Here is a 14,542-nt window from a genome sequence, read left to right on the forward strand (position 1 = left end):
ATTTCCCATACTATTCTTGTCCCCCCATCTATTTTCTACCTATCGTCTATGCTACTTATTTTCTGTACCTTCTCCCCCCTTCTCCTCCTCCCACCCCCCTGTTGCTAACCCTCCTTGAGATCTTCATTTCTATGTTTCCACTCCTGATCTAGCTGCCCTTTTAGTTTGCTTTAGTTTTAGGTGTGGTTGTTAATAACTGTGAGTCTGCTGTTCATGTTTCTTTAACTTCTTTTTCTTAGATAAGTCCCTTCAACATTTCATATAATAAGGGCTTGGTGATGATGAACTCCTTGAATTTGATCTTATCTGAGAAGCACTTTATCTGTCCTTCCATTCTAAATGAAAGTTTTGCTGGATAGAGCAATCTTGGTTGTAGGTCTTTGGATTTCATGACTTGGAATACCTCTTTCCAGCCCCTTCTTGCCTGTAAGGTCTCTTTTGACAGTCTGTTGGGAAGTCCTTTGTAGGTGACTGTCCCCTTATCTCTTGCTGCTTCTAGGATTCGCTCCTTCATTTTAATCTTGGCTAATGTAATGATGATGTGCCTTGGTGTGTTCCTTCTTGGGTCCAACTTCTTTGGGACTCTCTGAGCTTCCTGGATTTCCTGGAAGTCTATTTCCTTTGCCAGATTGGGGAAATTCTCCTTTATTATTTGCTCAAATAAGTTTTCCACTAGTGGCTGTGCCTTTCCCCCTTCTGGTACCCCTATAATTCGGATGTTGGAGCATTTAAAGATGTCCTGGAGGTTCCTAAGACTCTCCTCATTTCTTTGAATTCTTGCTTCCTGACTCTTTTCTGTTTGGCCATTATTTGCTTTCTTCTGGTCCACTCCATTGATTTGAGTCCCAGTTTCCTTTTCATTGCTATTGGTGTCCTGTGCAATTCCATTCATTTCAATTAGTTTTGCCTTCATATATTTGTCTAATTTGTGGCTATAATCAACCAGTTCTGTGAGGATCCTGATCACCAGTGTTTTAAACTGTGCGTCTGAGAGTTTTGCTATTTCTTCATCGCTTAGATCTATGGGCTCTGGGGCTTTGAGATCTTGAGCCATTTTTGGTCTGTTCTGGCCCTTTAAGTGTGAGAAGCGGTGCCTTGGGCTCTCAGGTCGCTGGGTAGTGATGCTGTATGTGGGGGCGTGGTCAGAGCGGGGAAATGGCGACCCCCTCTGCTGTTTCTCACAGCTGGGTGAGGATCAGCGTCTTAGGTGGTTCACCAGGGCCAGGCCACTCAAAGTCGCTGGGTTATGACGCGGTCAGGCTGAAGAATTTGTTGTTAACGGACTTCCGAAAAGTTCAATTTTCCGTGTTCTGGCTGTGTTTTCTGTTGCTAATATTTAGTTGTCTCTAAACTTGGTTGTGTGAGAAGGCACGGCACATCCACCTATGCCTCCATCTTGGCGGAAGTCCTTAAATATTATTATTTATGTTATTAAATATTTTACTACATTTTTTGCTTCAATTTTTTTCTATTTTCCTTTTTTCTATTTTCTATTTTTCTAAAACTGAGGTGCATCTTATGTTCTGAAAAGTATGATGCATGTCATGTTAAAATCAGTTTAAAAAGACTGGCACACACTACTGATATGAACTTTATCAATTTCATTTTATAAAGTCATGCAATGCAGGACTTTTTTCAACTCTTCACAAAAATGTTATTTGTTCTTATCATATATTATTTTATTACTAATGTCAAGAAATGTAATGAACAGCCCTGGCTAGTATAGCTCAGTGGACTGAGCCTGGGCTTGTGAACCAAAGAGTTGCTGGTTCAATTCCCAGTCAGGGCACATGCTGGGTTGTGGGACAGGTCCCCAGTAGGGGACACATGAGAGGCAACCACACATTGATGTTTCTCTCCCTCTCTTTCTCCTTCCCTTCCCCTCTCTCTAAAAAAATAAATAAATGAAATCTTTAAAAAAAGAAATGTAATTATCAAGGTTGGATTTTTTAAAAAATATTTTAATAACACCTCACTGTATAATCTTTCTTTCTTTTCCTTCTTTTTTTTTTTTTTTGGAATGGTGTGTCCATCCTTTGATTAGAACTAAATAATTTTATATTATTGCAAGCTTTTGTGCATTCACACTTTAATAAACATTTGTAATGTTCAAATTTCCTATTCATATGAGTTGTATGTGCAATCTATTCATGATTAATTCTTATTTAGAAACTCAGTTGTAAGCAGTGTGTTCATTTTGAAACAGAAGCCTATGACATTGCTTAATATAGGATTTTATAATCAGTTATTATTGATATGCAGGAATGTTTCCTTCAAAATGACATCTCCTTTATGATTTTAGTGGGAGCAAGGGTATAGTTATCTACTAAGACATAACAGCACTCATTAAACAAGTGTTGTTCTATAAAACTCTGACTTAATTCAGATATTGGAAAATAAGGACAAATACTACTACTCATGGGCTTTGTCTCTTATACTGAGAGTTCACTATACATTGTTAGGAATGTGGGACGTAGCCTTAGACTCTCAGAATAGATAAATTGATATGTTAATAAAGTGCTTTACAGCAAAATTTTCCCATGCTGAAAAATGCTTAGGAGAGAGTTCTGAAAATGCATATCTACAGTGTGCTTCAGAAAAGTGCAGAACTTGTGGATATGTTATACTCTCAGAAGCTCTCTGCTTATCAATTATTTAGCAAGTTTTGGCTGAGGTGTCAATATTTGTTAATTTAGTAAGCTATAGATAGGTAAGAACTTATAAATTCTTTCCATGTTCTGATTTTACATATACCTAGGTCTCTTTTCCCCATTATATCACAAGAAATAATAAGTTTCTGCTCTATTTACAAGGGAACAGAGAGGGAATTTGTACCAAATGTTCTTTTGGTTTTTAAATTTTTTGTTTTGCTAGTTTGTTTCTTTTCCTCCCCATCTCATCCTTCCTCCTCCCCACTTCTTTTCAAAAGTATATGTATATTAAAATGTGAATTTTAGTGTTTTTTTCCCCTTCCTTGTGGATTAACAGTGAGTGAAACATTAGCTAAAATAAAAAGCTCCGGCCAAGATGGAGGCATAGGTGGAAACCCTCCACTTCCTCGCACAACCAAAAGGGGGAGAACAACCAATTTAAAATCAATAAACAACCAGAAGCACCACAAAATCAAACTGCATAGAACTCCAACAATCAAGGAATTAAAAAAAATCAACCAGAACAACCAGACGGGCAGTGCCACAGTACAGAAAAGAGGATTACCCTGCCCAGGTGAATACCTAAGGCCCCACCTCCTTACAATTTATCAGGTGAGCCAACGCAAAGAAATATGGCCCAAATGAAAGAACTGGGCAAAACTTCAGAAAGAACTAAGCGATGAAGAGATAGCCAACCTATCTGATGGAGAATTTAAAGCACTGGTAATCAAAAGGCTCACAGATCTGGTTGAGCTTGGTCCAAAAAAAAAAAAAACAAAAAACAAAAAACAAATGAAAGTCCTGGCTGGTGTAGCTCAGTGGACAGAGCGCGGGCCTGCGAATCAAAGGATCACGGTTCGATTCCCAGTCAGGGCACATACTTGGGTTGCAGGCTGCTTCCCTGCAGGCCAGTTTCCAGCAGGGGATGCACTAAAGGCAACCATACATTGATGTTTCTCTCCTTCTCTCCTTCCCCTTAACAATAAATAAATAAATAAAATCTTAAAAAAAACAAATGAAAAATACACAAAATGAAATAAAGCAAAATATTCAGGGAACCAACAGTGACAAGAAGGAAACCAGGACTCAGAGCAATGGATTGGAACAAAAGGAAGAAATAAACATCCAACCAGAACAGAATGAAGAAACAAGAATTCAAAAAAGTGAAGAGACTTATAAACCTCTGGAACAACCTGAAACATTCCAGTATCCGAATTATAGGGGTACCAGAAGGAGAAGAACAACAGCAAGAAATGGAAAACTTACGTGAACGAATAATGAAGGAAAACTTCCCGAGTCTGGCAAAAGAAATAGACTTCTAGGGAGTCCAGAAAGCCCAAAGAGTCCCTAAGAAGTTGGACTCAGAGAGGAACACACCAAGGCACATCATCATTAAGCTACCCAAGATTAAAGATAAGTGGAGAATCTTCAAAGCAGCGAGAGAAAAGGAGACAGTTACAGACAAAGGAGTTCCTTTAAGGTTATTAGCTGATTTCTCAAAAAAAAAAAAAAAACTTTGTAGGCTAGAAGGGGCTGGAAAGAAGTATTCCAAGTCATGAAAGGCAAGGACCTATATTCAAGATGACTTTATCCAGCAAAGCTTTCATTGAAAATGGAAGAGCAATACAGTGCTTCCCAGATAAGGTCAATTTAAAGGAGTTCATCATCACCAAGCCCTTATTATATGAAATGTTAAAGGGACTTATTTAAGAAAAAGAAGATAAAAACTATGAACAGTAAAATGACAACAGACTCACAACTATCAACAACTGAACCTAAAAGAAAAGAAAAACAATGAAGACAAAAACTAAGCAAACAACCAGAACAGGAACAGAATCAGAGAAATGGACATCACATAGAGGGAATTCATTGGGGAAGGGGAAGGGCGGAATGGGGGGGGAAGGTACAGGGAAGAAGCAGCATAATTAGTAGGCATTAAATACATTGTGAGAGATAAAAAGGCCACCACACCAGGCCCCTCGTTGTTCTCTTGTTCCCTGAAAACCATCTCTATGTGCTGTAAATGTTAACTATCCTGTGCTTACCAATATAAAAGAAGTATTTGCTTCTGTGTTTGTGCTTTATCTAATCTCAGAGATTTTTCTGCTTTGCTTTCTCCTGCCGCCCTAGTCTATGACCAGTGAGTTTCATGCAATCCCCTCACATCTTCTCCTTTGACTGTAATGTATAAAGTAAGATACAAAACTGCCTTTCTCTGGAGCATTTTCTCAATCTGTTGAGATTTTGTTTCCTGGCAATTGTCATCTGTTTGGCTCAAATAAACTCATCAAAATTCTCTACAGATTTGGATGTTTCTTATGTCAACAGAATTATAAGCTTCATTCTCTGTACTTTTGTGATTTTAACAGTTCAGGCTGTTTGAAAGTCTTTTTAAAATTCAAAATACTGTGACACCACACTATGATTAAATTTTTGGATACCCCACAGGACACTATAGTGGGATATTAGGGAAATCCCATTAGAGTTAGGACAGAGCTGACATTCTAAGCCCCCTAAGCCCTCTGCTCTCCAGACTCCTCACCTTTACTCTGACCCCTTGAACCTCTCCATGATCAAGAAACTGCCCAGCAGGTCACCTTGAAGATGCTGCTCAAAAATGAAACATGTTCTTCATTTGTCTAATCTTATTTGTCAGCCATTATAGATATTAAATAGCTCCCAGGTTCCCATGCATGTCTCATTTCTTCTTTATGGCATTTAATGCATGATAAGTATTTATTTGTTTAGTGTCAAAAGGGCATGATCCCATTCTGTTTGATTCATTACTGTAAATAGAACCAAGAAGAGATTCCCACACAAAGAGGTATACTAAGTAGGTTGAATTAATGGATAAGTGAATAAATTAATATATATCTATATCTTCTAAATTCAGATGACCACTTTTTGAATAATGCGCTATATCTAAAATCTGTCAGGGAATTATCAACAAATTTGAATACATATAATGAATGCAGTGCTGGATAAATTTAATAAACACCATGAGCAGACTTAAGATATTAATATTTGCATTTAATTGATATTAAAATTCATATAATTTTTATCACAATAGATGAAAATCCACTCCTTACTTTAATGATGCTAATTAAAATGTAAAACACATTTTGATGTCATCATAATGGATGAGGCAATCTCTGCAAATTTGTAAAGCATTATTTAAATAACTAATTAGATTTCAATAAGCATTTAGTAGATTACCAATGATTTTAAGTCTGTGTAATGAGCAATTAGAAACCTTATGAAATACAGCATATTAATAGCAAATAATATAAATAACAAAAATAATTCAGGAGTACAAGATTTTAAGGGATCTGTTAAAAAGACATTGAAACTTTAAGGATATAAAGTTCATGTTAAAAAAGTAAAGTCTACTTATCTAACATATAGATGAATATTTAGTTAATATATAATTTTATAAATGCATAAAATTACAGAAATATAAGGAAATTTTTAACTTCAGGGAGAGGGAGTAATAGAAAGAACAGTTTGCTTTGGAAATATCCTGGTGATAGAAATTCTAGAGGCAGTATGGGTTCATGACTTCAGCATCAGACCTGAATTCAGATTTCAATTTTACAACTGATAAGCTGGTGAGGCAGGAGATAATCAGGAGAGAGGAAACTCTGGAGGTGCCCCAGGATTAAGACAAAAGCCATCGATACAGGCCAGAGACCCTGTTCTAAGACCAGTTACCAGTGCTTTCTGGAAAAGCACTAAATCATGGTGAATCATGACTGTGTCTGCACAGAATATGCTACATGACCCCTGCTTCATTAGTACAGAGTTATAATAAGTTAGTATTGTGGCACCCCTCTCCTCCAGGGGGCAATCAAGGAAAATTATGGGAGACCACATGTGAAATAGATTAAAAGTAATATAACTACTTGTATATGCACAATAAAAGATCACAAAACCAGTCAGGAATATCTGCCTTATAAGAATAGAATTCCTCCAGACCCTAAAGTCAATCTCTGCTTGAAGCTGATTATATCCCATGTTCTGTGGAGTGTACTATCACTTAATAAATCTGTGCTCTCTCTTTCTGCTATAATGCTGTGTGTTCAGTTTAATTCATTGCTTGTAATCACCAAGAACCTGGCTACCCATGCCTACATGTAACACTGGGGAGACTTAGGCAAATTCTGAACACTTCCTAAGCCTGTCTGCCTGCTTTCTTTTTCAATATTTTTCATTCTTCAGTTTTTCATTCTCTTTTCTTTCTTCTGGCCTTCTCCATCTCTTTCTCTGTCTTCTCTCTCTATCTTTCTCTCTTCCTCTCTTATATGCCCACACATAGATTTGGTAATTGAGAACCCTAAATTTCTTTCTTTATAAATGCAATGTACTTTTAGTAGCATTACTACTACAGAATTTCATTGCTTAATCATGCACAGGACCTATTTCCTTCCAAGGGAGACATATATTTCATGCAAAAGGCTAACAAACAGTAGGACAAATATAGTAAAGACTGAATTTATTGCACAGAGAAACATTTTACTCATCAACTCCCACTGATGTCTTCTGTGCTTGTTTTTGAGATAATCTACTTCAAAAACGTATTGATCTAATTGAGCATTTCTGGATGTGTCCAACTCGTGTCCACATCTTTCTAGATTGGCAAACAGATTTTTGTTTTTCTCTGCCAGCCTCTTTTTCCCCTAAATTTCAAGAGTAAAATAAATCTAGTATAAGTCTAGTAACAAATAGATGGCTAACACCTTCAGGAAAAATATATATGAGCATAGTTTCTCTTTCTAGTTCACCCTCTCATTCAATAATTATAACTTTTTTATTGAAAATACCACCATGGAATTCAAAAACTTTCAAATATTTGTATTTTAGATTTTATGTGATAGCATGTGAAATGTTTATATTTCATGCTTACCTATAGGATCTGAAGTAGTAACAGGACATTCAAAATAGCCTTTTATGAGGTGGCACTATAGTATTTCAAGGCAAAGCTGTGAAATAATGGACATAAATATTATAAATTTCTAGCTAGTGTAACAACGTATCTTGGGATTCAACAAAGATTTATATATCCTTGATTGACAAGGTTATCATACTTTCTGTTAAAAATCTTCCTTGATAAGTATCTTGGTAGTCTTCTGTGTACATGAAGAGAATTTCAGTTCATAAAACTAATATTTTTCATTTTGTTATTCTAAATTTGTAGTCAATCTATTTTCACCTCTGCTCAATTATCATAATCATTGTCAATTTTTTAATCCTCCATTGTGTCTTTATCATTTTCTTTTTTTAGTCAGAATAAATCAATTTTTAAATTTTTATGTGCATTTTTAATGTTTTAAATTTTAATTGTTCAAGAACAGTTTTCTGCCTTTTCATCTCAGCCCATTCCCCCCCAGCCCTCCTCAGCTCCCTCCCGTTTCCACCTCTCCCTCCTTGTTTTTGTCCATGTGTCTTTCAGGCTATTGCCAATGATCCTCTGGGTTTTTGCACAAGCAGCAGAGTGCTTAGAAGAGAAGCAGAATGAGCACAAGAAGTCAGAGATGAAGTCAAGTTAAAAATGATAAAGGATATATCTACACTGAAAATTTTCAGTGAAGATTAATTTAGGCGGTATTTGTAAACTTGCAACAGAAGATGAACCTTACAGCAGTCTGCAATACTAGTATGGTAGTGAAATATATCTCAATAAACGATAGCTCTTTTACTTTGTACCCAACTTTCTCTAATTTCAATTTTATACACATAGGCATCATCACATTATTTTTCTATATCTAACTCAAGAAATGGTTTTCAACTTCTTGACATGATTAAAGAACACTGGATTTGAAGTTAAAATAACCTTGTTTCAGAAAGGGCTTCATCACAAACTAGCCCTGTCACATAAATTTAAGGCTCTTTATTTAATCTCTCCCAATCTTATTTTAAAAATCAGAATAATAGTTTACAATAGTAATGACTTGAACTGAGATCATGAGTTATGAATATGAACACAGTTTACAAGATGTAAAACCACTTCATTGTAGTTTAATTAAACAAACATTTGACTCCTCCAATAGATTTACCCAGAAATCTTCAGAGAAAGGCATGAAAGTTCTCAAGGACAATTTATTCAAGTAATCCCCCTCCCTAACCCAACTATTACCTCACATCCCTAGCCAGATATTTTCCTTTTTGGGGGGCAAGGAAAGGGATAGAAATAGCTTTGTCTCAAGGGCCTCCAATGCTTTAAAACAAGCATTATTTTCTTTAGAAAGCTATTTCACCAGTTTGAGCAACAATTAGGTATAATTCTCAAAAAGCTGTTTAGTTTACTTTATCCTTTTTAGGAAAGTCCACAGGAATAATTTCAAACCTAAAATTGAAGTATGGTTATATATGTTAGTGGTGGGCAAATTGGAATTGGTGTAGAGTAGAAGGGTGTCTTTTTAAAAAGTCACTCTAATGATCTCAGCTTAGTTTTGCAGTATTCCTAGGAGGCTAGATTATTTCTAAAACTACAGTGAAAATCCACACACTCAGGCCTGAAATATGAACTTATCCTAGAGACATTGGACCAGTAGGTTAAAACTTCATAGTGACGAGATTGAATTATCTGTTATGGATCAATGAAGTATGTTCTGTTCTATGATTTCAGGCTTACATCAGAAATTAGCCAATCATGTTAGCATTGGATATCAAACTGAACTGAATGAATCAGCAAAAATATATCTTCATGATTACAAAAATACCTAACATTATGTGCCCCACTCTTCTTAATTAGTACTATTATGTTCTGATTTTGGAAAAAACAAATGGATTTTGAATATAAACTGATAAACTTCAAGCTGAGCCTGTCTCCCTCTGGCCAGATATGAGAGGAAGGAAAACTTCCTCTGATATCTGGTCAGTTAATTTCAAGATGTAAATTTTACCTTTTTAAGTCAGAGCCAGGTCCAGCATAGAAGAGAAAGAGCAGAATAACACTTGATTAACAAGATTGCCATATCTGGAAATGATTGATTTTAAGATGTACCTCATGCTACAGTGAGAGCTCATATTTATGATCAAGTTCCTCAAATCCCACAAGTATCCCTAGCATATACCAAGCACATAACAAATATTTATTCAGAGACTGATAACATGTTAGAAGACTTTGGTTGAGTACTGTCAAGGATCAGCTCCCAAAAGACCACCAAAAAGACCTGTTGATCAAACAAATCTAAATTTATTAGATGAACTACAGTAAGGGAGAACATTTGACAGAGAGAGGGTTAATAATGTCTCAAAAGTGGGGAAATTAGGAAAGAATATTTACAAGGTTTTGGGGCCTGGGATGGATGATTTTAAGTCAGGTCTTTCAATGGGGGGGATTGACTGTGAGTGGACAGGGCTTATAACATAATAGCTTTCAATTGGTAAATAGTGAGGCAAGAACTTGAAACAGTCTTGATGAGCAAGCTGTAAATCTGGATTTTTAAAAAAAAGTGTTTTTAGTTGGCTCAGCCTTACCCTTGAGGAGTGGTGTTTCTTGGTGCAAGAACTGAAGTGCTTTTCTTTGGTATCAGTACAATTGAACATAAGGAAAGAAACCAGTACTGTTTAACACAGGGACAGAAAATAATGTTGGTTTTTGTTAATTAAAGAAATGAAAGATAAATAAACCTTCATAGAACCACGTAATGACAAAAATTATCTTCATGAAATAGTCACATTTACCTCATTGCAAATAAATTACTATCTTGATGCAAAGAAACCAATTGTATTATTCTGAGTTAATTCCCTCGTTTTTATTCGATGTTTTCCTGAAAATAATTGAATGCATTGAAAGAGCAATCATCCCTTTTCTGAGATAGTTAATTTAAATATATTTATAACATAAAAATGTTAATTAACTATTTTTGGCACTCTGTACATGCAGGGTTTTTTCATCTGTACATCTGCCCAACTTAGTATTTTATATTCCACGTGGGAGTCAGTAAGCTGTAAGAGAAGAATTTCTTTACTTTCAATTTCTTTTATCTTTCTGTCTATCAATATTTCTGGCATTTCAAATGTTGGTACTTTGTTATATGCTGTAAATCTTTTTGGCTATATTATCTTCCATGCATATTCTATAGATTTTTGCTTCCTCTGCTTTGCTTCATTAGCCCATTGCATCCATCTAGCAGGAACTCACAGAAATCTTTCTTCTATTCTCTCTGTTGTTTGGGGGTCTTATATTTTTCCATTCCTTTACTGTTCTTTAATGGGGTTTTAGGAGAAAAGAGTGTGTATTTGGTCTGTCATACTGACTTAAAAACTCTTAGGTTAGTTTGGGGCATCAATTTGGATATTACATTTGTCTTTAATGAATTATTAAGTAATGAAACCTATAGTGTTCTAAAATATATTATACATCTTAATGGAAAGCAACAGAATGATGAAAAATAGACTTCCGCCAAGATGGAGGCGTAGGTAGAAGCACTGCACCTTCTCACACAACCAAGTTTAAAAACAACAAAGTTTTAACAATAAAAATGCAGCCAAAGCACAGAAAATTGAACTACACGGAAGTCTGACAACAACAAACCCTTCAGCCAAACCGGTAAGAGGGGCAGAGCCAGCAGCAGAGCAGGGTCGGGCAGGAAAGATCCACCAGACCTACCCCGGTGAGAAACCCAGGCACGCAGGCAGACGTAGGCAGATCCCAGGTGTGGAATAGCGGGTGGACCCACTGAGGGTGCAAGGCGGTGGACTCACTGAGGGCTGACCAGAGTCACACATTCCAGCGCAGATAAACTGGTGAAGGAGCGAAGCGGTGAGACAGACCGTGCAGGCCCCAGTGGCAGAAAGTGACAGAGGGGACCGCTACTGTCCCTCTCTGACCCTGCCCCCATACACAGCCTCACAAACCAGCGACTTGGGTGGCCCCACCCTGGTGAACACCTCCCTGTACATAACAGGCAGGAACAGATCAAAACATGGCTCAAGAACAACTCAGAGCCCCAGAGCCAATAAATCTAAGCAATGAAGAAATAACCAAACTGTCAGATGCACATTTCAAAACACTGGTGATCAGGATGCTCACAGAACTGGTTGATTTTACTCACAAATTAGAGAAATATATGAAGGCTAAACTAATTGAAATGAATGGAAATGCACAGGAAACCAATATTAATGGAAAGGAAACTGGGACTCAAATCAAAGGAGTAGACCGGAAGGAAGAAAAAAATGACCAAACAGAAAAGGATGAAGAAACAAAAATTCAAAAAAATGAGGAGAAGCTTAGGAACCCTCAGGACATCTTTAAACATTCCAACATCCAAATTATAGGAGTACCAAAAGGGGAAGAGGAAGAGCAACAGGTGGAAAACTTATTTGAACAAATAATAAAGGAGAACTTCCCCAATCTGGCAAAGGAAATAGACTTCCAGGAAATCCAGGAAGCTCAGAGAGTCCCAAAGAAGTTGGACCCAAGAAGGAACACACCAAGGCACATCACATTACATTAGCCAAGATTAAAATGAAGGAGAGAATCCTAGAAGCAGCAAGAGATAAGAGGACAGTCACCTACAAAGGACTTCCCAACAGACTGTCAAAAGAGACCTTACAGGCAAGAAGGGGCTAGAAAGAGGTATTCCAAGTCATGAAATCCAAAGACCTACAACCAAGATTGCTCTATCCAGCAAAACTTTCATTTAGAATGGAAGGACAGATAAAGTGCTTCTCAGATAAGATCAAATTCAAGGATTTCATCATCATCAAGCCCTTATTATGTGAAATGTTAAAGGGACTTATCTGAGAAAAAGAAGATAAAAAAGATGAACAGTGAAAGGACAGTAAACTCACAGTTATTAACAACCACACCTAAAACAAAAGCAAACTAAGAGGACAGCTAGATCAGGAGCAGAACCATAGAAATGAAAATCACATGGAGGGTTAGCAACAGGGGAGTGGGAAAAGGAAAAGGGGGGAGAAGGTACAGAAAATAAGTAGCATAGATGGTAGGTAGAAAATGGATAGGGGGAGGGCAAGAATAGTGTGGGAAATATAGAATCTAAAGAACTTGAGACACGTGGTCATAAACTAAAGGGGGGAATAATGGGGGAGGAGTGTGCAGGGTGGAGGGGAATGAAGGGGGGAATAGAACTGTAATGGCATAATCAATACAATATATTTTAAAAAAAGAAAAAAAAGAAAATCCTTCCTCAAACTACACACACAAAAAAAGAATGATGAAAAATACCTTTATATTGAAGGTTAATTTATTTCTAGTTCCAGTTTTGATGATTCTAATATATGAAGTTGAACAACTTACTTAACCTTTTCGATCTCAGTACCTTTATCTGTAAGGAACAGGTTATTCTATGTGCCCTTCTAAGATCCTCCTAATGCTACTATACTTATTCTATTTCATTCCAAGACAAGGTATCTAAATTAACTACATTTGCGTACAGAGAAATTAGTACATGTTCTAGGACCATTAAATCTCAAATCCCAACTTGTAGATATTAAGTCTCAGGTCTATATGCTTTAAAATATTATAATGCATTTATATATATAGATATAAAGCAACTAAGTGTACTACAATTCAATTAAATTCTGACACTGACTATCTGGTATTAGTGTCTGGTTCCACAAGCAGAAGGGCTTAGTCCCACAAGACTGGCCCATTTCAGATGGCAGTCACAGGTATTGAGTACCTGGATTACCCACACTTACATCCAATTTGGCTACTAAGTTGAGGGTTTTCACAACTCCCCATGAGTTTGATAATTTACTAAAATGACTCACATAACTCAAGAAGAAGTTATATTTACTATTACAGTTTATTATAAAAAATACAAATGAACAGCCAGATGTAGGCTACATAGAGCATGGTCTGGAAGGGTCCTGAGTTCAGAAGCCTCTGTTCTGTGGACTTGGGGTGTGCCATTCTTCCAGCACACAGATTATTTCACCAATTCATAATCTCCTTGAACTCCATCATTTAGGGTTTATATTCATTACATAGGCATGACTGTGCCCATTGATGATGAACTCAGTCTTCTGGCCCTCTCAACTCCCTGCAGGTTTTGGGGAGGGGATTGAAAGTTCCAAGCTTCCCATCAGAGCTTGATTTTTATGAGACCAGCTCTCAACCTGAAACTCTTTAGGGGCTCACCAAGCCTCACCTCACTAGACCAGAAAATGTTCTTTTTAAAATTTTTTATTTATTTTAATTGTTGTTCAAGTACAGTTTTCTGTCTTTTACTCCCATCCCAGCTCACCCCCCCCCAGTGCTCTCCACCTCCCTCCCATTCAGAAAATGTTCTTATCGCCCTTGTCACTTAGTAAATTTCCAAGGTTTTAGGAGATATGTGCCAGGAAATGGGGACAAAGATAAAATATTTTCTTCTTATAAAATATGGAATGTATCTATATATAACTGAAATTTGATAGATATTCCTTTCCCATTTTAAAAATTCATAGAAATATCTCTTCTTACTTAAAAAAGTCTTAGATTTTGATTCATTTCTTTACTAAAGGAACTTTACAAGAAACTGATGAGATTACATAAGCAAACAATATCTTGAATTTGACATGCATATTCAATTGGTTTCAGCAGGAGCATAAACTACTCCCTTGTGGTATATTAGGTACTTTGGGAAACTATGTTGACTCTTTGAGTCACTAGGGTACAATTTAGTAAATTGCAACTTCAGTGGATTATTAACATTTTACATAATATATTTCAGTTAAAACAGGATTGAATCTCATTGAAGTCAAACGCTTGATGCTGAGTTTAGTCTACAAGCAGGATAAATAAGCTCTGGGAATGTTGCTTAAGGACGTATTATCTATAAGAAATCCAATCACTTATATTTGACTGCAGGCAACAACATATAGAACCATTAGATATACATCTTAACCATTTATTTTCCTCAGAGATTCTTCTGGAT

This window comes from Artibeus jamaicensis, unplaced genomic scaffold (genome assembly GCF_021234435.1).
Source record: "Artibeus jamaicensis isolate MK-2021 breed Jamaican fruit bat unplaced genomic scaffold, CSHL_Jam_final scaffold_1283, whole genome shotgun sequence".
Lineage (NCBI taxonomy): Eukaryota > Metazoa > Chordata > Mammalia > Chiroptera > Phyllostomidae > Artibeus > Artibeus jamaicensis.